Source organism: Taudactylus pleione, unplaced genomic scaffold (genome assembly GCF_031769625.1).
Source record: "Taudactylus pleione unplaced genomic scaffold, aTauple2 ptg000209l, whole genome shotgun sequence".
NCBI lineage: Eukaryota > Metazoa > Chordata > Amphibia > Anura > Myobatrachidae > Taudactylus > Taudactylus pleione.
Genome location: NW_028284611.1, coordinates 388,400 through 414,581, shown reverse-complemented (window position 1 = coordinate 414,581; position 26,182 = coordinate 388,400). Strand labels below are relative to the sequence as shown.

Here is a 26,182-nt window from a genome sequence, read left to right as displayed (position 1 = left end):
AAAATAGGTATTAATAAAAGCTATAAAGAACACAATTATGAATTGAATGACAAGGATAATCCTTTCTGTGATTATCTAAATTATCTGCACTAAGAAATACTGCTGCTAATTTAATTCTACCTATGAATTTAGCATTTTGTACTTTGCATAAATTCAGTGGTTCCCAAACCTTTTTGAACCACGCACCTTAAAGTATCAGCATTGTTTTCATGGGCATGCATAATTAGCATGAAGGCATCATTGTACACATCATCTGGTTGTATCTCAGCCTGCAGAGAACACAGTGCTTGCGGCAGGGTATGGCCTACCTCAAGGGCTACGAACGTCACCGATGGCTCTCGATGTTACTGATATTGCATACACTTCCTGGAGATGACATGTTCTGCAAATGAAAAGGGGTGTCTTTACACTGGTGTGCATTAGCTCTGCCGTTGCTCTCTAAGACATAGAGGGCGTCCTTATGCCTTGTCGCGCGATCGCGGAATTTGCAAACCCTGCCCTTGACAGCTGCGAAAGTGCGCAGCTTTGCATCCGGGTCTGAATCACCCCCTGAGGATTAGTGGATCACTCAGATTCCCAATGTTCGGTAATATGTGCATGCACCGGACCATATATGGTAATACATCCTGTATGCATTACTGATCCGAGTTGCATTATAGAATGTAACATCGGATCACCTGCAATCTCATCGGCCAGCTAAGTGGCTCATGGGGTCACGCAAATCATCAGATGCACAGAAGAGGTCAGGAAAACTCCCATCATCCGACAAGGTTACTGGACTTGTCACCACCCCCCCAACAGCAACAACACACCGCCGCTTTTGGAAACAGAGATTGTTGCTGCCCCCTCCTCACACAGAAACGGCAGCAGACCGTGAATCACTGACAGTCAGTCTGCTGCAGAACTGTGTGCGAGACCGAACAACGGGAATCTGTGTGATCCATTCAACTGCGTCCTCTGCTGAATCAGGACTTGTAGAAGGAGGCCTACCTGTTATGGTGAATATGCCCCAGCAGGGAGGTGGGCACTGTCTCTGTGTGATTATTGTGTATCCTGTAAAGAGGTCAGGGGAGACCATTTAGAGAGAAATCCTACACATTCGCCCTGAGTGTCTTTATCTTCTCATCTCCAGGTGTTCCAGAAGAGGTTTGATGGAAGTGTGAATTTTTACCGTAATTGGATAGAGTATGAAGATGGATTTGGACGGGCAAATGGAGAGTACTGGATGGGTAATTCCTTTATTTCACACATTCCTGAGACCCTGGAACCCCCCACCCACACTCACACAGGCTCATCATTATTCCTTTTAAATAAAAGGTTATGTAAAAACTCTCCTTCCCATTCTGTCCAGGTCTGAAGAACATTCACCTTCTCACCCAACAGAAGTCCTATCGTCTACAGATTAACCTGGAGGATTTTGACAATGACGCACGTTATGTGACTTATGATACCTTCTCCATCTCTTCTTGGGCAGTCTTTCCTGAGGGGGATGGGTATAAACTGAACATTACTGGATTTAAGGAGGGGTATAAAACTAGGCCTGCTGGTAAGTGACAAAAACTCCCAAATTCATGTTATTTATTTTTACAGTATGCCTCTGGAATAAAGGTGGGCTACTGTGGGGATTAGCCAACACACCCGGGTACTTTTCTTAGCTCTGGGGTGGTTGTTGGTGTCATTTTCACTGTGATAGCTCATTCTTGCCCACATTGCAGACAGGTAAATGCCCTTGCAAGAAAATATCCAAATCTATCGGGAATCTTGGTGATATCTCCATAATTCAGGGGTCTCCCTGATATTCAATAGTATAATTGTAACCCCCCTTTACTCTCTAAAGGGACAACAGGTTACTAACTCCCATCTAGTCTTATATTTACCCAGGCTAAATAGTGTACTGTACATCCTTTTATCAGATCAGTGCCTCCATGGAAGTATCACCCAAGTATCAGTAATCAGTATGGGCCTCCTTGGGAAAACCTAAATGCTAATAGCGATTGTAATGTGGTGTAGATAACACAATAAGTACGTTATACCCATTTTCCTGATCACATCTTGTCCTTCTTGGATTTGTGTGTTCTCCAATGACCTCACCACTCCTCCCAGTGAGCAGACACCATCCAGTATAGTTTAGTTTTAGCGCAATTTATAAAGACAAGCTATTCATGCATATACAAGAATATATATTTTTTGCATTACATAACTTATCACATACACAGGGGTATTCAATATGGGAGCGATAACATTGTTTTTGCGTTAATATCGCAATTATGACGTCATTATCGCAGGTTTTACTTTTACAGTTTATTCAATATCATAGACTTATTGCATTTTTGAATAGTCGAAGTTAAAAAACGGGGATAACTTTTCACCACTGAATAGGTGCCGAAAAAAAGTGCAGAATTGGGGTTTAGGGGTGCAGGCTTAAAAAAAATAGCCTGCACCCCTGAGAATGACATTAAAAAAAGAACTGTGTCAAATAAAGTTTAAAAAAAAAATAGGGACACCCCAAAAAATTAATTTCAAAATTGGGGTGCAAAAAAAAAAATGGGAAAAATTTGTTAAACAATAGGGAAATAGGTTCAGGGCTATTCTGCATGTATGCGGCAGGTGTTTTGAAGAATAGAATTATAGCGGCAGGTGCACAAATGCAGAATTTTTAAAAACTTACTTTAGGGACATCAAAATATGCTAGTACCCATTTTCATGTACCCCAAATTTGATGGGACCACTTAAAAAAACGAAAAAAATAACCTAAGTGCTCTTCTGCATCACTTGTTCAATGTCGGGAAAAAAACAGCTGCTGCGGCTATTTAAATCCCCGACTTTCAATTAATGGCTAAAACGGGGGTTTTTACAACTTTAGGGGGGTCTTACAAATATTTTAAGGAAAACTTCGTAACTTTACGCAAATCCAACTTCGGAGTTTCCCGTTTTCGTTAATTTTATATTGAATACGGGGATAAGCGGGAGCGCGCACCAGACTTAACGCAGAAAAAATCTCCGATATGAAACGTTAACTTCGACAGTGAAGTTAACGTTTCATATTGAATACCACTCATAGTTTGTTACCTGGCAATACACATAATTTAACTGAACAATATAATACTACATCAGACTGATATATACAGTATGTATATATGGATACATATAATAAACTTATGTAGAAACTACAGCGTATGACTACAGCTGTCATTAGATACTTAGGGGTAAATTTACGAAGAATCGAGTTTGGGTGAGATTGCAATCTCGGGTGATATGAGGCATGTTTTCAAATCACAAATTTACTAAAGGCAAAGTCGGTTGAGTTACAGAGAGATTTCTCTCATCTCACTTGCAAACTTGGGAGAGCTAGCAAACTTGAATCTTCTCACCATCGGGCCAAACTCTGAAGTACTTTTCACCTAAAACATAGAGCTCGCAAATTTACCAAGAATCGAGATGACAATCTCGGGTGAGATGCCTGCAAACTCTCTGCCAAATTGACGTTTTAAACACTCACCTCCAGAGCTGCCAGTTTGGCTGAAACATACATAAATCATTGTGTTTTGTGTATGTTTCTTTTTGTAACTTGTTTAAATAGTGTTAATTATTTAAAACAAATGATCTGAGGTTCACTCCTAAAATACTAACCAGCACCAGACTTGCCAGCTAGTCCTGATTCTTAAAATTACAGGGAAAATAATTTGTACAGTTCCACTGTAATTTAAGAACCAGCACCAGGCAGCAGAGACAGAGCTGGTTATAAATATATGGAGTAAAAAATTGGTGTGGGGTTCCCCGTATATTTAAAACCAGCCCTGGTCCCTTTCTAGCAAAGGAATGATGCCACAGCCAGGGATGCCCTATCACCGGGCCCCCCAGCTGCAGCATCAGCCCTGACTAGTCAGCCCAGGCTAGGGATCCCTGGGGAGTTGGGGACCTGTAAAATAAAGGGGTCCCCCTCTCCAGGGCACCCCTAGCCTGGGCTGATAGCCCGGGGGTATCCCTGCCACCCCTTGGTGGTGGGTGACGGGTTGATAGTGTAGGTGTAATGTTAAAAATAGAATTAACAACATTGTCTTTACAGTACAACTGCAGGTCCCAACAAGCCTCCTCTGCATGCTGGTACTTGGAGAACCACTAGTACCAGCATGTGGGGCATGAAGGGCTCACTGGTACATGTAGTTCACCTGTAAAGAAATGTTTAAAAAACACAAGACACACACACCATGGAAATAAAGTTTTTTTACATCCATACATACACACATACTCACCTTCTCCCAGATGATCACGTAACATAAAGTATTCAATAAATGTACCTGTAAAAAAAGATCCAATACTCACCTTTTGTCCCATAATGTTCTCGCAGTAATCCAAATAGTGCCCTGGACACACTGTATTAACACACTACAGCATATTGTTACAGTTATGCTAATGACAGCTCAGGGTTTGAGCTGTCATTAGTCCCGGGCTGCGTGCCAATATTGGGTACATATGTTCCTTTATGTTCTTTTACTTTACCAGTTACATTACACTTTGATGGCTTATATGTCAGGAAGACATTACTGTGACTGGCTGCTAGAGGATGAACACAGCCTCCAGATGATATAGAGGGGTATTCAATATGAAAGGTTAACTTCCCTGGCGAAGTTAACGTTTCATATCTGAGTTTTTTTCTGCGTAAAGGTATGGTGCGCGTTCCCGCTTATCCCCGTATTCAAAATAAAATTAACGAAAATGGGAAACTCCGAAGTTTGATTTGCATAAAGTTACGAATTTTTCCATAAAATAAGACCCCCTAAAGTTGTAAAAACATGGGGGAACACTATGGATACCCCTGTTTAAGCCTTTAACTGAAAGTCGGGGCTTTAAATAGCCGCAGCAGGTGTTTTTTTCCCGACGCTGAAGAAGTGATGCAGAAGAGCACTTAGGTTATTTTTTTCGTTTTTTTAAGTGGTCCCATCAAATTTGGGGTACATGAAAATGTGTACTAGCATATTTTGATGTCCCTAAAGTAAGTTTTTAAAAATTCTGCATTTGTGCACCTGCCGCTATAATTCTATTCTAGAAAACACCTGCCGCTAATAATCGATTCTAGAACACACATGCTGCATACATGCAGAATAGCCCTGAACCTATTTCCCTATTGTTTAACAATTTTTTCCCTTTTTTTTTTTTTGCACCCCAATTATGAAATTAATTTTTTGGGGTGTCCCTATTTTTTTTTTTTTACTTTTTTTGACACAGTTCTTTTTTAAATGTCAATCTCAGGGGTGCAGGCTATTTTTTTTAAGCCTGCACCCCTAAACCCCAATTCTGCACTTTTTTTCGACACCTATTCAATGGTGAAAATTTATCACCGTTTTTTATCAAAGACTTGCCAAAACTGCGATAAGTCTTTGAAATTGAATAGGGTGTACAAGTAAAACAAGTTACATTAACGCAAAAACGTTAAAAAGTGTGATATTAACGCAAAAAACGATGTTATTGCACCCATATTGAATACCCCTATAAGTGTATGACTAAAATTAGGTAGTGGCAACTTATTCTCAGTAAGTGAGCATGTAATTTCTAGAGATGAGCGGATTCGATTCTCAGAGAACTGAACCTACCCGAATTTTGCAGATCCAAGTCGGATCCAAGACTTTCTCGGGTTTTCCCAGCTGACTCAGGTCTCAAAGCGAGGCAAAACGTCATTATTCCGCTGACGGATTCTCACGGATTTTGGATTGTATAAAGGTTCCCCGCGCTCGCCGCCATTTTCATTCCAGCTGTGGATAGTGAAGAGGACGCTAGGGAGGGGCTGTGCGGCTGTGCTGTTGCTTTCCATAGGGGATAGCTGATGTTGTCCATAGGGGCTGGCTGGGCTGGGCTGTTGTCCATAAGGGCTGTGTTGTCTATACTCTATAAGAGCTGTGCTGCAGACAGAAAAGGGAGCTTCAGTGGCTCCTTTGTCACTGCAGCCCATAAAGGGGAGCTGCTGTGTAGTCCAGGGGGTGCTCTGTTCATCAGGGGTGCTCTTCATAAAGGGGTGTGTAAATGTGTGCATTAGCCACACTTATCAGCAACATAACTGCTCAAGGGTGCTGCCTGTGTCATTTATCAAGGGGCTGCTGCCTCATTCAGGGGTGCTCTTCTCCAGCATTAAAAATATATTTTTTTGTGTTGCTGTGTGCGTTAGCCACAATTTGGCTGCGCTATAATTGCTTGGTGACACTGCTGTAAGAAAGCAGTGAGTATGGAGGATAGTCACATGACAGGAGAGCAGGATCCACATACCAGTCTAGTAGCTGCCGGCAGCAGTCTGTTACATGTGCTTCTGCGGCTCTCTGCCTGATTGGCTCTCAGTTGCAATCCTAGCTACCTGGACTCTGGCTGCTATGTGCAGTTACTCACCTGTTGGTAGTCTCGTTACCTGCCCTCAGATTGATGGACCAATCACAGGAGACATCTCCCTTCATTAGGGATTCAAGTCAGTTTCTGCCTGCTGGTGATATTACTAAGTTCTTGTACTGAATTCTGCCCTGTTCCTGTGTCCATCCTTCTGTGCCTCCTCCAGTTTGTTCCTAGTCCCAGCGAGTACCTGCATTCACCTGTCAGTTCAACTATATCAAGTACTTGTTCTGCTACAAACTCCCACCTGCTCCTGAGTAGCTGGCCTGCCACAACCAAGTTCAAATACAGCATTACAGGTACAACATTATTCACACCGGAATCCTGAGTAGCTGGCCTGCCACAACCAAGTTCATATACAGCATTGCAGGTACAACATTATTCCTACCTGCATCCTGAGTAGCTGGCCTACAACAATTGAGCCCATATCCAGCATTGATGCTTTGACATTGTTCCAGCCTGCATCTTGTAATGTTGGCCTGCTACAGTCCAGATCTGCATCCTAACTGACTTTGTGCATCTCCACCAGTTGATTATGTTCAGCATCAGTCTCCAGCACACACCTGCATCAGCTATTAACCCACTACCTTGCCTGCTGCCATTTCTCCAGATAATCTTTCTGTGTGCTTACTGGGTACATCCATAACATAGTCATGATGATGATGTAAGGCCGTCAACATCATCTATGAAGGCCGATGCCCAAGGGCTTAAGTCAGTGAAGGTAAAATCAACTTTTACCCTTTTAAAAAAAAATCTAAAGCTAAGTTAGCTTTAGAGAAACAAAATATTTGCAATATGCCATTCACTACATGAATTGGCAAGGAAATGATAAGGCCTTGGCCTTTATTTATGACTGGTGGTTCTAGTTGTGAAGATTTAAGCCCATCTGCTTGTAGTAGATGTATCAAAAAAATTAAAATTGTTAAAACGAGTAAGACACTTGAACCAACTGTGTGTTCCGAAAAGTCACAGATCCCCGAGGAGAGTCCAAGTGTGTCCGTGGTTGCCATGTGTGAGCCTGACCTTTCTAATACTGTACTTGAAGAGGATCCTCCTTCCACCATTTGTGTGCCCTCTGTAATTGTGGGGATGAGCAGCACAAGTCAACATGCTGATGTAGAAATCGAGGATGCTTCTGTGGAATTGCACCAGAAGGAAGAGGAGGATATTTATGTAGTTGGTGATAACAACAAGGAAGATGAGGATGTTGATGATGAGGAGGATATTGGTGTTCAGGATGTTTGTATAAAAACTGTAAATCAGGCAACAGTTGTTGCCCATGGTGGGAAAAATCCCATTGTTGTCATGCCTGGGCAAAGGACCAAAAAATTCACTTCTCATGTGTGGAATTATTTCCACTCAAATCCAGAAAAACCTTTGCAAAGCCATTTGTAACCATCGCCAAGTAGAGGAAAGGACATTAACCATCTAGGAACCTCCTCCCTGTTACATCACTTGCAGCACAATCATCAAATTGAAAAGGGTTTTTAAAATTCAGAAACTTTGGCTAAAAAAAACATAACAACTATTAGTCCAGTGACACCTAGCTGCTCCCTTCTATGTGGATCCAAGCACCTGCAATCTCCACCACCAACACCTGCATCATCATCAACATACTCAATTGTGATTGGAAGTAGTCCTGAATCCAATTTCATAAGAATGACTGACTCCTTTCCTATCCGTGGTTCCTCAGAAGGATCTTTGCATGCTACGCCTGTTGCTGCGGCTGGGGGTGGATCTTCATCCCAGAAAGGGACCAAAAAGACTACTACTAGCAGTCATTTAAAAAGACAATCCTTTGATAGAGGAAGTATAACAGCTGTCACCCAGTTGCACAGCGGATCACTGGCACCATGACGGCTGTGCTAGTATTAGATGGTGAAATAATAGAAAATGAGGATTATAGTGTGGAGGAAGTGCAAAAGAAGTATGAGGGGGGAAATTGTGTCCCTCTGATGCTAATGAGAATGTTGATGATGAGGATGTTGTTTGCATAAATCAGCCACCAGTGGCAGCATTTCTTGCTCATGATAAAAAGAAAGCCAGAAAAGCCACATCTTGGGTGTGGAATTATTTTAACCTAAATCCTGACAACAGTTGTGAAGGCATCTGTTCCATTTGTAAAGCCAAAGTTAGCAGAGGAAGGGACTTTAACCATCTAGGCACCTCCTCCCTGTTATGTAATTTGCAGCGAGTTGATGCAATTTGCTTAACAAAATTATAGTTAATTGTAAATTAATAACAAGAAGTCCAGTATCAGCTACCAGCAGTTTGGACCAGAACATGCAATCGCCACCACCAACACCCTTATCATCAACCTCCGCCATAATAAGTGAAGGTAACCCTTCCAAAAATAGTTTTGTGGGGGCCCAAACAAAACAAGGAGTTCAGCCACAAAAGTGTCAGTCCTTTTAGCTAAAGTACTTGGTTTGTTAAACTGTGCATGTCCTCAGTGGCATCACAAAGGGGGTGCGGGGGGTGCAGCCCACAATGGGTGTCACCCTTCAAGGGGGTGACACCAAGAACAGCAGCACACACACCCATGGGCCACACCCCATCCACAGAGACATTTGCCCCCTTCCCCGGCACCACCGCCGATCATGGCCTTGAACACCGCTGCTGCCGGGGATCACTTCATTCCCTCACTGCAGCCGGCGTCCAGAGCCACACATAGTCACAAAGCACAGAGCATCTCTCTGTGCCTGTGTGTGGCTCCGGACGCCGGTCGCGGTGATGTCATCAAGCATGCGGCACGCTGAGAAGACGAGGAGCGCGCCCGGACACCTCTAGTGCAAACCAGCCTGGACATCATCAAGAAAGGTAAGTAGTAATGCACAGTGGAGGGGGCACAGCATAAGGGGCATTATTGGGGGCATTCTGGGGCCACTGCATAGGGGCACTACTGGGTGTACTGTATAGAGGGCACAGTATAAGGGCACTACTGGGGGCACAGCATATGGGGCACTACTGGGGGTACTGTATAGGGGACACAGTAAAAGGGCACTACTAGGGGCACTGCATAAGGGGAGCTCCTGGGTTAGTCTATAAGGGGCACTACTGGGAGTATTGTATAAGGGGCACTGCATAAGAGCACTACTAGGGGTACTGTATAAGGGGGCACTACTGGAGGTATTGCATAAGGGCACTACTGGGGTTACTGTATAAGGGGGCACTACTGTCTGGAGGCACTACTGGAGGTATTGCATAAGAGCACTACTGGGGGTACTGTATAAGGGCACTGCATAAGGGGCACTACTGGGGGTATTGTAATAGGGTCACTGCATAAGAGTAGCTACTGGGGGTATTGTATAAGGGGCACTACTGACGGCACTGCATAAGGGGGCACTACTGGGGGCACAGCGTAAGGGGCTCTAATACAGGAGGCATTGCAAAATGGGCTTTAATATAGGAGGCATTGCATAAAGGGCTATAATACAGGGGGCATTGCATATTGGGCACAACTACAGGGGGCTCTACTAAAGGGGGAACTGCATAATGGGCACAGCTACAGGGGGCACTACTACAGGTAGCATTGAATAAGGGGCACTACTACTGTGGGCATTGTATAAGGGGCACTACTACTGTTGGCATTGTGTATAAGGGTCAATAATGTGGGTGTTGTGTAAAATGGGCACTACTGTGTGCCAGAACATAAATAAGGGACACTACTTGATGGTGTAATGTGACTCAGGAGCACTATGTGCGGTGTAATGTGGACACGATTGTGCTACTGTGTGATTTGGGGGTAGTATTGTGTGACCATGCCCCTTTCTTTCGAGATCACGCCCCTTTTTTGTGGCACAGGCCTTAGGCGCATGCTGTCCTTTTTTTGATAAATCGTCAGGAGAGTGGGGGGAGGGGGTCATTCCACCACGTCTCAAGGACCAATTTAAGCACTGCTACCCAGAATATCGGGCGTGGCATCATCACGCCCGCCGGGGGTGCCTTGCATTCTGGGAGGAGCACAGTGTGACTGCTAGACCCCCAAGGGGGCAGAGTTAGCGGAGCTGCGCACCTTTGTCCCGACTTTTTTTTGTGGAGGGGGGTGTCACCGTGCATTACAGCACCGGGTGACACCAACCCTAGTGACACCTCTGCATGTCCTTTTTAATATCCCACATAAGAGTGGATGGGAGGGACAATTCCATCTTCCACCTCTTTCAACTCACTATGGTTGATATGCGCACTATACCTTACCGACTTAACAACTAAAAACGTACCTAAAATAAACACATGGACAACAGGAGTTGGATTTAAAATTAAAGGTCAAATTTATTTGACATAAGATTATTAATAATTCATTAATAATTAATAAAATATTGAATTTGGGCTATCAAATTAGATAAATAGATGTTGCCCATGGAAATTGATTGTGAGCTTAAAGTTAGTATGGTGGTTGACAACAAAGAACAAACACTCCCACAAAACACACGCAGACCAAACACATCACCATTGGTGTTCAACTCTCCAGCAAAAAGCACGCCCGGACAGGCTGTGTCATTTCCCTCCAGGGACTTTTCTGGCCTATCATTGAACAAGGAGAGCGCACCCATCTAATTTGTATAATTGAAAGCACACTACCATTCTTTCCACCAAAGCAAGGAAACTCAAGCTGCAGCCTGCCACCAAACAAACTAAACCAACTCCACCGTCCCCTTAAACAACACCTCCACAAACATAAGCAAAACTGCTTCCAACAAATGGTCCCCGTCAGACCTAAACAAATGCACGTCTTTGATCCTGAGTGCACGATGAACCACAACTCTGCCATCATTTCCATCCAAGTGCAAGATCAACACCTTAGGCCAACCAAACATTCCCACTGTAGACCTCAGACGCCCCTTCAATTCACGCCACAGCATTCCTCTAAAACCCAACCACCTAAACCATGGGCCAAAGCAAAAGAGCTTAAATCATGTGCAAGGGCCAACTTAGTGGCCCAAATTAATGAATGACCAATAATCGACACAGGCCTGTCATCGTACAATCCAGTAAGAAAATAATATTGTTTATTTAAGAAAGGTATCGAAGAAAACACAACACTAGAACCACACCATGCACACCTGTAATCTGCAGACAGACAATATAAAACAACAATAATGATGTAAGTGACAAACACAAGCATGCTAACCAGGCTGGAGGTAAAAACAAAATCCTACTGTACTGGGATCTTTTCTACTTATATGGGGAAACTATTTGTTGCCTACGTAAGAAAAAATAGAAATCCATCCAAACCCCTGAAAGCGAGTAGTCTAAATCCCTGGTTAGCATGCCGAATAAGCGCTAGCAAGCACCCTGCCCGGTCGCACAATAATGACAGAATGCTCCAGATTTCCATCCACCCAGAGCCTGAATCTATGACGTTGAAAAACCGGAAGCGGCAGCAGACGTGGCAGCCCCAATTCGGAATGAATGAGTGCCATATTTGTGCGAATGGAGAACGAGAGCTGCAATACACCGCTGCAAAAACTGTTCAAATTGGTATGGAGTAACTGGAACCCCATCCTGATGCACCAACCACACTTCCCCACACTCTGGACGCTGTCACAAATATTCATGCACCAAAAACACCGGGCAGATCCCAGTGTCCTGACACTTCTACAAAGCTAGCCAGCAACCATGCCCAATCTGGTCAGTTTTAGAGCGACGCATATTGCACAACAGAGAATCCTCTCTGCACAATACGCCCTGATGAAACAGTGCAGACGCCGAAGTGCACGCAGAAGCCACCAACTTACTAACCCTAAATCCACTGTGAAACGCCATTGCAAATGCCAGTTTGAGCAAATTAATTTCAAACTGCGATAAGCAGACATAGATGTCGCAATAGATCAAGATCAATCGGCCATCATTTCCACCAAGCTAACACATTTAGGCAATGCAACACCAATCTAGCAAGCAAACATAAAACTGCCGTGTGTTTGTGCCACTGCTCTGTCACTCACTTTAGCCAGCCAGCTCGCAGCAGCCTTTGCCCTATATTGATGAAAAATAGTGAAATTAATATTGTGAGCTGTGAGGTGGTAAAAAATGACTAAAAGTGCCTGAAAATTATTGTTATTAAGGCTAATAATACTGTAGGAACAAAAACAGGCACAAATTATGTGGTTTTAGCTGTTTACATGATTTTTTGGGAAATAAATACAGACCCAAAACCAAAACCAAAACACTGGGGTTGGTGCACATCTCTAATAATTAATAGAGTTGAGCGGGTCCGGTTCTCGGAGAACCAGACCCACCCGAACTTCCAGATCCAAGGCGAGAACTGAGCTAGGCTCGGGTTTTCCTGACTGACTCGGAACTCAAAACGAGGCAAAACATCATCTTCCTGCTGTCGGATTCTCATGAGTTTTGGATTCTATAAACATCCTGGTGATCAGCGCCATTTTCACTCTGGCTGTTGATGGTGAACTGAACAGACGTGTTGCTGTCACAGTCTGCGTCAGTGTGTTGACCAACTTGTACTGTCGGGGTCTGGGGCTGAAGGCTGCTGCTGTGTTGTCCATAAAGGGTCTGGGGCTGCAGTATTATAAAGGGGGGCTTCAGTGGGTGCTGCAGCTGCTGTTGTTGTCCTGTCCATCAAAGGGCTAGGGAGTAAATTTACTAAGAATCGAGTCAGGGAGAGTTTGCTTTTTTTTAAACTTGAAAAGCTACGCCGAAATTTGGGAGATTTGAGGCTCCTGAAACTCTCAAATTTAAAAAAAAAGTGAGTTTAGCTGAGAGTGAGATGTCCGATAATGAAGCAGAATGAGCTTTCTCCCCCTAGTAGCAGGTTTTGCAGGAGAATACTCACAGATTGCAGTGTCTTCTCTTTGCAAAACTCTCCCGAGCAAGCAGCTAGCACATATCATTGAGATATATGAGGGCTGCTTGTGTTCTAGCTAGGGGTGTGCACCGGCCACTTTTCGTGTTTTGTGTTTTGGTTTTGGATCTGGATCTTTCTTCGTGTTTTGGATCTGGATTGGTTTTGCCAAAACCACCCTTCCGTGTTTTGGGTTCTGGGTTTTGTGTTTTGGATCTGTATTTTTTTTTAAAAAAGCATAAAAACAGCTAAAATCACAGAATTTGTAGGTTTTTCTGCTCCTATGCTATTATTAACCTCAATAACCTTAATTTCCACTCATTTCCAGTCTATTCTGAACACCTCACACCTCACAATAGTGTTTTTATGTCCAAAACGTTGCACCGAGGTAGCTGGATGACTATGCTAAGCGACACGAGTGGGCGGCACAAACACGTGACCCATCTAGGCGTGAAACTGCAGTGGCAGACAGGATGGCAGTTTGAAAAACTAGGCCCCAAACTGTACATAATGCAAAGAAAACAAAGAGGTGCAAGATGGAATTGTCCTTGGGCCCTCCCACCCACCCTTATGTTGTATAAACAGGACATGCACACTTTAACAAACCAATCATTTCAGCGCCAGGGTCTGCCACACAACTGTGGCTGAAATGATTGGTTCGTTTGGGCCCCCACAAAACAAGCTGGCAATTAATGTGTCCCTGCACAAACTGGCTCTATGGAGGCAAGATGTCATCCTCATCCTCCTCATCCACCGATTCCTCACCCTCTTCAGTGTGTACATCCTCATCCTCACAAAGTATTAACTCGTCCCCACTTGAATCCACCACCACAGGTCCCTCTGTACCTTCTGGAGGCTGGTCTCCCTGGAAGAGCTGATAATTCATTTTGATGAACATCATCTTCTCCACATTCTGTGGAAGCAACCTCCTACGCCTTTCGCTGACAAGGTTCCCGGCTGCACTAAACACTCTTTCGGAGTACACACTGGAGGGGGGGCAACTCAGGTAAAATAGAGCCAGTTTGTACAGGGGCCTCCAAATTGCCTCTTTTTCCTGCCAGTACAGGTATGGACTGTCTGCCATGCCTACTTGGATGCTGTCACCGATGTAATCCTCCACCATTCTGTCAATGGTGACAGTATCATATGCAGTGACAGTAGACATGTCAGAAATTGTTGCCAGGTCCTTCAGTCCGGACCAGATGTCCAAACTTGGTCCTGCCTGCCCTGCATCACCACCAGCGGGTTGCTTAGCATACCTAAGTTTTTTCCTGGCAGCCCCAGTTGCAGGAGAAAATGAAGAAGGAGCCGTTGACGTGTCACGTTCCGCTTCAGCTGACAGTGTGTTCACCAGCAGGTCTTTGCACCTCTGCAGGCTTGTGTCGGCCGGAAAGAGAGACACCACATAGGCTTTAAACCTAGGATCGAGCACGGTGGCCAAAACGTAGTGGTCTGATTTCAACAGATTGACCACCCTGGAATCCTGGCAAAGCGAATGAAGGGCTTCATCCACAAGTCCCACATGCCGAGCGGAATCGCTCCGTCTTAGCTCCTCCTTCACTTTCTCCAGCTGCTTCTGCAAAAGCCTGATGAGGGGAATGACCTGACTCAAGCTGGCAGTATCTGAACTGACTTCACGTGTGGCAAGTTCGAAGGGCTGGAGAACCTTGCACAACACGGAAATCATTCTCCACTGCGCTTGAGTCAGGTGCATACCCCCTCCTTTGCCTATGTCATAGGTGGATGTATAGGCTTGTATGGCCTTTTGCTGCTCCTCCATCCTCTGAAGCATATAGAGGGTTGAGTTCCACCGCGTCACAACCTCTTGCTTCAGGTGATGGCGGGGCAGGTTCAAGAGTGTTTGCTGGCGCTCCAGTCTTTGGCACGCAGTCGCTGAATGGCGAAAGTGGCCAGAAATTTTTCGGGCCACCCAAAGCGTCTCCTGCACGCCCCTGTCGCTTTTCAGAAAATTCTGCACCACCAAGTTTATTGTGTGAGCAAAACATGGGACGTGCTGGAATTTGCCCAGATGTAATGCCCGCACAATATTGGTGGCGTTGTCAGATATCACAAATCCCCAGGAGAGTCTAAGTGGGGTAAGCCACTGGGCGATGATTTCCCTCAGTTTCTCTAAGAGGTTGTCGGCAGTGTGCCTCTTACTGAAACCGGTGATACACAGCGTAGCCTGCCTTGTAACGAGCTGGCATTTCTGAGATGCTGCTACTGGTGACGCTGCTGCTGTTGCTGCGTAAGGTGATACATCTACCCAGTGGGCTGTCACAGTCATATAGTCCTTAGTCTGCCCTGTTCCACTTGTCCACATGTCCGTGGTTAAGTGGACATTGTGTACAACGGCATTTTTCAGGACACTGAGGACACTTTTTCTGACGTTTCTGTACAGTCTCGGTATCGCCTGCCTAGTGAAGTGGAATCTAGACGGGATTTGGAACCGGGGACACACTACCTCCATCAATTGTCTAAATCCCACTGCACTAATGGCGGATACCGGACGCACGTCTAACACCAACATAGCAGTCAAGGCCTCAGTTATACGTTTTGCTTCAGGATGACTGCTGTCGTACTTCATCCTCCTCGCTAAGGACTGTTGGAGGGTCAATTGTTTAGTAAAAGTAGTGGTGTTCCTACTTCTTCTCTGGGATGATGAACGACTCCCAGCAGCAGCAACAGCAGCAGCGGCAGCAGTAGGCGTAGCAATGCAGGATCCTCCGGAGGAATCCCGGATAGGAGAGTCAGTCATGCCAGTGACATGGCCTGCAGGACTACTTCCGATCCTAACTAAGGAGGAAATTGACGAGGAGGGAGTTGACGGTGTGGTTTGCAGGCGCTTGGATACAACAGGACAACGGGATTTAGGTGTCCCTGGACTGCTTACGGTCTTAGCCAAAGTTTCTGAACTTGACAGTAACTTTTTATGAACGCGCTGCAGGTGCCGTATAAGGGAGGATGTTCCTAGGTGGTTGACGTCCCTACCCCTACTTATTTCACCTTTACATATGGTACATATGGCAAGACAGTTGTTGTCCGGATTTGGATAGAAATATTGCCAGACTAAAGAGGTGGAATGTTTGGTCTTCTGCCCAGGCATGACCGTGATGGGCTTTTTCATCCCACGGACAACAACTGTCTCCCCCGGAGCCTGATTTAAACAAACCACATCACCATCAGAATCCTCCTCGCCAACTTCCTCCTCAGCGCCAGCTACACCAGTATCCTCATCCTGTTGTACTTCAACAGTGACATCTTCAATTTGCATATCAGCAAGTGGACTGTGGGTGCTCCTTCAGCACTTGCAGGGGGCGTGCAAATGGTGGAAAGAGCCACCACTTCCCGTCCAGTGCTGGGAAGGTCAGGCATCGCAACCACCACCACACTTGGACTCTCCTTGGGGATTTGTGATATCTTCTTAGAAAGCACAGTTCTTCGCTGTGCTTTTGCCAGCTTAACTCTTTTGATTTTTTTAGTGGGAGGAGGGCTTCCATCGTCATGTGAAGCTGAACCACTAGTCATGAACATACTAGGGATCGACCTTAGCCGTTCCTTGCCACTCCGTGTCGTAAATGGCATATTGGCAAGTTTACGTTTCTCTTCAGCTGATTTAAATGTCTTTTTCAAGGTCATTTTCCTGAACTTTGCCATTTGGGATTGTATGTGCCCTCTACTATGACATTGGGCATCGGCCTTGGCAGACGACGTTGATGGCATGTTATCGTCTATGTCATGACTAGTGGCAGCAGCTTCAGCACTAGGAGGAAGTGGTTCTTGATCTTTCTCTATTTTATTTTTATCGGAGAAAGTTTGGTCCTCCATTTATGTTATATCGATTTGATATATACGTGCGGCTAAACACAGAAAATAATTTTTTTGGGGGTTTGGACTGGAGTGTACTTTGTGGGTTACAGCACCCTTTAACGGTCAAGCCAGCCAGCCCTTTACTTATGACACAGGCGCACGCTTGGCACTACTTTGTTGATGCACGTGCGGCTACTGCGCACACAATTCACAAACACAGAAAATATTTTTTTTTTGGTTTGGACTGGAGTGTACTTTCGGGGGTTACAGCACCCTTTAACGGTCAAGCCAGCTGGCCCTTTACTTATGACACAGGCGCACGCTTGGCACTACTTTGTTGATGCACGTGCGGCTACTGCGCACACAATTCACAAACACAGAAAATAATTTTTTTTTTGGTTTGGACTGGAGTGTACTTTCGGGGGTTACAGCACCCTTAACGGTCAAGCCAGCCGGCCCTTTACTTATGACACAGGCGCACGCTTGGCACTACTTTGTTGATGCACGTGCGGCTACTGCGCACACAATTCACAAACACAGAAAATAATTTTTTTTTGGTTTGGACTGGAGTGTACTTTCGGGGGTTACAGCACCCTTTAACGGTCAAGCCAGCCGGCCCTTTACTTATGACACAGGCGCACGCTTGGCACTACTTTGTTGATGCACGTGCGGCTACTGCGCACACAATTCACAAACACAGAAAATAATTTTTTTTTTGGTTTGGACTGGAGTGTACTTTCGGGGGTTACAGCACCCTTAACGGTCAAGCCAGCCGGCCCTTTACTTATGACACAGGCGCACGCTTGGCACTACTTTGTTGATGCACGTGCGGCTACTGCGCACACAATTCACAAACACAGAAAATAATTTTTTTTTGGTTTGGACTGGAGTGTACTTTCGGGGGTTACAGCACCCTTTAACGGTCAAGCCAGCCGGCCCTTTACTTATGACACAGGCGCACGCTTGGCACTACTTTGTTGATGCACGTGCGGCTACTGCGCACACAATTCACAAACACAGAAAATAATTTTTTTTTTGTTTGGACTGGAGTGTACTTTGGGGGTTACAGCACCCTTTAACGGTCAAGCCAGCCGGCCCTTTACTTATGACACAGGCGCACGCTTGGCACTACTTTGTTGATGCACGTGCGGCTACTGCGCACACAATTCACAAACACAGAAAATAATTTTTTTTTTGGTTTGGACTGGAGTGTACTTTCGGGGGTTACAGCACCCTTAACGGTCAAGCCAGCCGGCCCTTTACTTATGACACAGGTGCACGCTTGGCACTACTTTGTTGATGCACGTGCGGCTACTGCGCACACAATTCACAAACACAGAAAATAATTTTTTTTTTGGTTTGGACTGGAGTGTACTTTCGGGGGTTACAGCACCCTTAACGGTCAAGCCAGCCGGCCCTTTACTTATGACACAGGCGCACGCTTGGCACTACTTTGTTGATGCACGTGCGGCTACTGCGCACACAATTCACAAACACAGAAAATAATTTTTTTTTGGTTTGGACTGGAGTGTACTTTGGGGGGTTACAGCACCCTTAACGGTCAAGCCAGCCGGCCCTTTACTTATGACACAGGCGCACGCTTGGCACTACTTTGTTGATGCACGTGCGGCTACTGCGCACACAATTCACAAACACAGAAAATAATTTTTTTTTTGGTTTGGACTGGAGTGTACTTTCGGGGGTTACAGCACCCTTAACGGTCAAGCCAGCCGGCCCTTTACTTATGACACAGGTGCACGCTTGGCACTACTTTGTTGATGCACGTGCGGCTACTGCGCACACAATTCACAAACACAGAAAATAATTTTTTTTTTGGTTTGGACTGGAGTGTACTTTCAGGGGTTACAGCACCCTTAACGGTCAAGCCAGTCGGCCCTTTACTTATGACACAGGCGCACGCTTGGCACTACTTTGTTGTTGCACGTGCGGCTACTGCGCACACAATTCACAAACACAGAAAATAATTTTTTTTTTGGTTTGGACTGGAGTGTACTTTCGGGGGTTACAGCACCCTTAACGGTCAAGCCAGCCGGCCCTTTACTTATGACACAGGCGCACGCTTGGCACTACTTTGTTGATGCACGTGCGGCTACTGCGCACACAATTCACAAACACAGAAAATAATTTTTTTTTGGTTTGGACTGGAGTGTACTTTCGGGGGTTACAGCACCCTTTAACGGTCAAGCCAGCCGGCCCTTTACTTATGACACAGGCGCACGCTTGGCACTACTTTGTTGATGCACGTGCGGCTACTGCGCACACAATTCACAAACACAGAAAATATATTATTTTTTTAGCACTTGGGGGGAGCACCCCTGATGGACAGAGCACCCCCTGGACAACACTACAGCACTCCTTTAGGACTGGGACACTGCACAGGACTTTGGAGTGGACACAGCCCCTATGGAGAACTGACTGCACAACACAGTCCAGCCAGCCCCTATGGACTTTGAAGTAGTGGACACAGCCCCTATTAACAACAGCAGCACAGCACAACACAGCCAGCCCCTATGGACTTTGAAGTAGTGGACAACAGCAGCACTACACTACACTACACTACACTACACTACACAGCCCTAACTCCCACCCTCCCTCTTCACTGTCCACAGCCGAGTGAGAAAATGGCGCCGACGCGGGTACCTTATATAGGATCCAAAACCCGCGAGACTCGGAAGGCGGGATGATGACGTTTTGCCTCGATTTCAGATCCGAGTCAGGCGGGAAAAGTCGAGCCTGACTCGGATCGGACTCGGATCGGGGGGGCTCGGGGGGGTTCGGATTTCAGAAATCCGAACCCGCTCACCCCTAGTTCTAGCCTGTCAAAAAATGGATTAAATGTATTAAAAAAATGACATAGCCCCCCCCTAAAACCTAACCAGCCCTGGATTTGCCAGCTCGTCCTGATTTCTAAAATTATGGGGAACAAAATATGTAAGGTTCCACTGTAGTTTAAAAACCAACACCAGGCTGCAGGACAAGTCCTGGTTTTAAATATAGGGGGGAAAAATTTGTGTAGGGTATCCCCTATATTTAAAACCAGCACCAGAACCCAAAACAGCCAGGCTGTAATGCCACAGTCCGGAGACCCTTTCACCAGGGTTCCGGAGCCAAAGCATTCTCAGCCCAAGCCAGTCAGGATAAGCCGGGGATCTCAGGGGAAGTGGGGACCAACCCAAGAAGGGTCCCCCCCTGAAACACCAGGGTTGGACTGAAGTCCGGGGCTCTTCCCCGCACCCCTATAGCATTGGGTATGTGGGTAATAAAGTGGGAAATATAAGTAAAATATTGTATTTTACTGTAAAACTACAGGTGCCAGCATGCCTTCCCTTTGGCACTTGCGGAACTACAAGTGCCAGCAGATGGGTGGGACCTATGCCCCCACTGTAAAAGAAATAGTTAAAAAATAAGACAAAACACACACACCATGACAAGTAAAAGTTTATTACATATACCTACCCACTCACACATACTTACCTATACTAGCCGGTCTGTCCACTTGTTCCATGTAGAATGTTTATTGCCTGGCCTTGCAAAAAAGATTGCATACTCACCTATATCCTGGTGCTGGTCTCCGCAGTATACCATGGACTAGGAAAAAAAAATTACGTGGGTCCCAGCCAATGAGCGGCCGCTAATGTTAAGCCACTGCTGATTGGCTCGCAGCCTGGTACTAATGATAGCTCATTCTCCCTGAGCTGTCATTAGAGTACTATATCCGCATGCTGTAGCATGTTGATACAGTGTGTCCTGGGCCCTATTTGGATTACTGTGGAGAACATTGTGGGACAAAAGGTGAGTATTGGATCTTTTTTTCAGGTACTTCCATAGGTTATTTTACGTAGAGAAGGGGATGTGAGCATCTGCGAGACGATGAGTATGTGTGTATGTATCGATGTAATAAATCTTTATTTTCACAGTGTGTGTGTCTTGTGATTTTTACACATTTCTTTACAGGTGAACTACACATACCCGTGGCCCCTTAATGCCCGAAATGCTGGTTCTTGTGGTTCTCTAAGTACCAGAATGTGGGGGAGGCTTGCAGGTACCTGAAGTTCAACTGTGAAGACAATGTTGTTACTACTACTTTTAACACTACACCTACACTATCAACCTGCCAACTACTGGCCAGGGGTGGCGGGGATAGCCCCAGGCTATCAGCCTAGGATAGGGGTGCCCTTTATTGGTTCCCCAGCTCCCCAGGGATCCCTGGCCTGGGCTGACTAGTGGTCAAGGCTGATGCTGCAGCTTGGGGGCCCGGTGAAATCGCACCCCTGGCTGTGGCATCAGTCCCCCGCTAGAAAGGGTCCAGAGCTGGTTTTAAATATAAGGGTAACCTCATGTCAATTTTTTCTCCCTATATTTAAAACCAGGTCTGGCCATGCTGCCTGGTGCTGGTTCTTAAATTACTGTGGAACCCTACACATTTTGTTCCATGTAATTTTAAGAACTAGGACTGGCTGGCAAGTCCAGGGCTGGTTAGTCTTTTGTAGGGGGCTATGTAATTTTTTATTTTAACTTTTAAACTTTTTTCTATTTATAGGCAGAAACATACATGGATCATAGTGATCTGTGCATGTTTCTGCCAAACTCACAGATCACAAGCAGGTGTATTTATTTCACAAGGTAAATTCCCGAATCCTATCTTCACTAGTGAAAATGTTCTAAGTTTTGCCAATGGTGAATTGAAGAGAGTTTGCTAACTCTCCAGTATTTTCCCGCAGCTAAGGAGGGCTCTCTCCCAAGTTTGACATTAGTAAATTTGAGAGTGGGGAAAAATGCCCAAGCTCTCCAGAGTTTGCAAACTCTCCCAAACCACAGAAAAAGAAAGAAAAAAAGAACTCTTGGTGGGGGCACACAATAGGTATAGAGATATGGCTAATATCCGTTTTATAAAAATTAACTTTTAATAAGCAAAATGTTAAAAAAGATTAGCAACTAACAATCATTGAACAAACAAACAAACAATACATATACATAAATTAAGGGAGATGCTATCTCCACTGTGGATTGTAGAGAGCCAGGCGAGATAATACTACATTGATATGAATATTTATATTTGCCTTTGGCCACAATATAATATCTTACCAATTGAATCACAGTTTAGGCATAAAACCTCACCTTTGATACTAATATCTATAATAGGAAAAATTTGCATTCATTTGCAGGAGAGATAATCATATATATATATATATATATATATATATTTATATATATAAATGCCTGCATGCATTTTGAAGTTGATATAGAGAAATATGTACACTGTGTGTATAGTAAAATTAAGTGGTTGATTGAAATGTAACATACCATTGGATATCATTAATAGACCTCACACAGAGGGACTTCAAAAAACAAGACACAACAAAGCACAAAAAACACCAGAATGGACCTCAGTAATATATTCCCAATTGAAGTAATGATACATATAGAATGTCAATTTGCATAGTATGATGGTACATAATTGGCAATTGTAAAAAGCAGTCAATCGCTTGTCCCTCTTAATAGATAAATAATATACTGCAGATAGAAAAAGAGGTGGGTCCAGCACAATGTATGTAGGTGATAGTCAGGTTAGGTGGCCGTCTGCCCTGATGCGCTGGGCAGTGCAGGGGGTATACGCCACTTACTTGTCCAGCGTGCGGTCCACACACACTACTGAGCCTCAGTTTGACTTGTTTTAAGGACATTACATCAAAGTTGAAGCAGCCTGTAGTGTGTTTTTCCACTTTAATTTTGAGTGTGGCTCCAAAACCAGACCTCCATGGGTTAATAAATTTGATTTCCAATGATAATTTTTGTGTGATTTTGTTGTCAGCACATTCAACTATGTAAAGAACAAAGAATTTCATAAGAATATTTCATTCATTCAGATCTAGGATGTGTTATTTTAGTCTTCCCTTTATTTTTTTGAGCAGTATATATATATATATATATATATATATATATATATATATATACATATGATTATCTCTCCTGCAAATGAATGCAAATTTTTCCTATTATAGATATTAGTATCAAAGGTGAGGTTTTATGCCTAAACTGTGAATCAATTGGTAAGATATTATATTGTGGCCAAAGGCAAATATAAATATTCATATCAATGTAGTATTATCTCGCCTGGCTCTCTACAATCCACAGTGGAGATAGCATCTCCCTTAATTTATGTTCATGTATTGTTTGTTTGTTTGTTTGTTCAATGATTTTTAGTTGCTAATTATTACACGTATATGTGTGTGTATATATTCAGTTTGTTATAGGTATTTTTAAGAGATAATATTAATCATATAACAGCAGAAATCTTTTCAGTGTGGTTTCATTATTTTCTCTTTGTGTATAAACTCTCCAAAACTCTCACTTTAGTAAATTTACCCCTAAGTGTTAGTGCAGTGTGTTATTTTTATTCACAAATAATTAATCTTGTGACACTAAGTGGAAGCACAGTGTGTTAGTCTTATTCATAAATAATCTTGTGACAATATAAGTAATTGATAATGCAGTGTAATACTTAAAATTGGTACAAATTGACGTGTGTGCTGTACCCCACTTCGTTCATGTTTGTTGATATGGAGAATGATCAATTGAGATTTGAAAGAAGAGCAGAAACCACATACTAGTGCTGGAGCTGCTGCCAGTGCCACCAGTCATGATGATACTAGTCCATCTACATAATCTACTAAAGCCGATGCCCAAGGGCATACAGGGCTTAGGTCAGGGCATCAAAACTCAAGAACCAATCTTATACAGTGGTAAAGGAGAAAACATCAAAGGGATGATGTACTGTAAGCACAAGTGAACATGCTGACCTAGAAATTTAGGATGCTACTGTGGAAGTGCACCAGGTTGAGCAGGATATTTGTGTAACTGACGCTAATGAGGATGTTGATGATGAGGAAGTTATTTGTGTAAATTAGGCACCAGTGGATGAAACAGTTGTTGTCCATGATAAGGAAAAGCCCATTGTTATGCCTGGGCACAAGACAAAAAACTTGGTTGTGTTGAATCATCTGCATCACCAGTGGGGTTTTTTTGGGAAAGTTTATTTTTTTCTCTGTGGATGTACTTGCTGGAAAATTTGAAGGAGAAGCCACTTACCACTTGTGCTGATAAGTTGCTTACCAACAGCTCTTTGCATCTCTTCAGATCTGTGTCCATTGGGAAGAAAGATACCATATTAATCCCTTCTGGGATGAAAATCCACTCCCAGCAGCAGCAGCAGCAGACATAGCTCTCAAGAATTCTCAAAAAATACATAAAGTAAGACTTAAACCTCAAATCTTAAATCTTGCATTTGCCCTGTTCAGCTGGTCCACATATCTGTGGTTAAGTGGACAGTGGGTACAATGGTATTTTGGTGGCCACTAATTAAGTTTTTTTAATGTCCAGGTACAGGTTTTAATGTCCTGTACAGGTTGGAAAATGCTTTTATAGTGAAGTGGAATCTTTGCAAATAATTGTTTAACAGTCAATTATTTTTGAAAGTAGTATTAGTAGTCTTCCTGGTCCCCTTCTGGGATGAAAATTTACTCCCAGCAGCAGCAGGCATAGCACTCAATGATTATTCTGGGGCAAGGACTGATGTGAATAAGTAAAATATTTGTTTTTAAATGCCTCCCCTCCTCCCTCATAAATGTGCTTTAGAATAAAAAAATTTAATTAAATTTACTACCAATCTTCCCTTCATGTCCCTGCCTTCTACTACATACATACTCCAACTCCCTAAGGCCTCTTGAATAATAAAAATATTTGTTTCCTGATATGCCATGTTGGAGGTTGAACTTCCATGTGTTTGTGCCGCCTACTGCTGCTGCTTAGCTTAGTCAGCCAGCTGGATTGGTGCAAATTCTGGGCCTATTAACCTTAATAACAATAATTTCCTGAAAGCAGGGACATAAAGGATTGATTAGTAGTAAATTTAATTGATTTTTTTGATTCTGAAGCAAATTTATGAGGGAGGAGGGGAGAGAATTGGTGTACAATATGTCCATGTTTTGCCCACAAAATCAACTTTGTGGTTTAAAATATTTTTTTACATTAAAGGGGCATGCAGGAAATACCGTCTGTGGCCATAAACATTTCTGGACATTTTTGGCATTCATCAACTGCATGTCAAAGATTGCAGCAGCTGTGACAGTTCAACTTTCAACATGGCATCAGGAAACAAATGTTTCTATTATTCAAGAGGCATGAGGGAGTTGGAATATGTATGTACAACGTACAGTAGTTGAAGGCAGGGAAAGGAAGATTTGATTAGTAGTAAATTTGATTAAATGTTTTGTTTCCAAAGAATATTTATGAGGGAGAAGAGGAGGGGTGGAGGGGATGCATTTAAAAAATATTTAAATCATTCACATCAGTCCTTGCCACAGAAGAATCCTTGAGTGCTATATCTGCTGCTGTGTGTGGATTTTCATCCCAGAAGCGGATCAGGAAGACTACTAGTAGTACTTTAAAAAACAACTGAAATGTTAAAAAGTCCATTGCAAGGGGGAGAAAGTGTGACAGCAGTCACCCAGTTGCATAGCGGATCACTGCTACCATAGAAGCTATGCTGGTATTAGATGTACGTCCAGTATCCGCCAGTAATGCAGTGGGTTTTATACAGTTAATTGAGATCCTTTGTCCCAGCCCAACAACACTGCACCCTTGAACAACAGCAGCACCGACAGAGCATGTCTGATCTGCACACTCTCCACAGCCAGAGTGAAAATGGCGCTGATCACTGAGACCTTTATAGAATTCAAAACCTGCAAGAATCCAACATCAGGAGGATGATGTTATGCCTCAATTTCAGATCCAAGTCACATGGGGGAACCTGAGCCAGTGTTGGATCTGCAATGTTCAGGTGGGTCTTGTTCTTTGAGAAATGGACCGGCTCATCTTTAATTGTTATCCCCTCTATTTGGATGAATTTGCTTGGCAGGGAGTGCTGGTAGTTTGTCTTTTTTTCTTACAGAGGTATGTACCTGAGATGCAGCTCCACTACTGATAGCTGCTGCTGTCCTTGTCCCCTGAGCAGCACTGACCACCTCCATCACTGTGGTGTGTCTCTGTTACCTGTCCCTGCTGCCTGGCCACTACTGATAGCTGCTGTTGTCCTTGTCTCCTTAGCAGTGATTACCACCTCCATCACTCTGCTATGTCTCTGTGACCGGCCCCTGCTGCCTAGCCACTACTGATAGC

General features: G+C 44.0%; 1 pseudogene; it reads left to right on the top strand.

The window, feature by feature from the left end:
• LOC148517795 (microfibril-associated glycoprotein 4-like) overlaps positions 1–26,182 on the top strand; it is an 89,003-nt pseudogene that overhangs the window by 47,678 nt on the left and 15,143 nt on the right.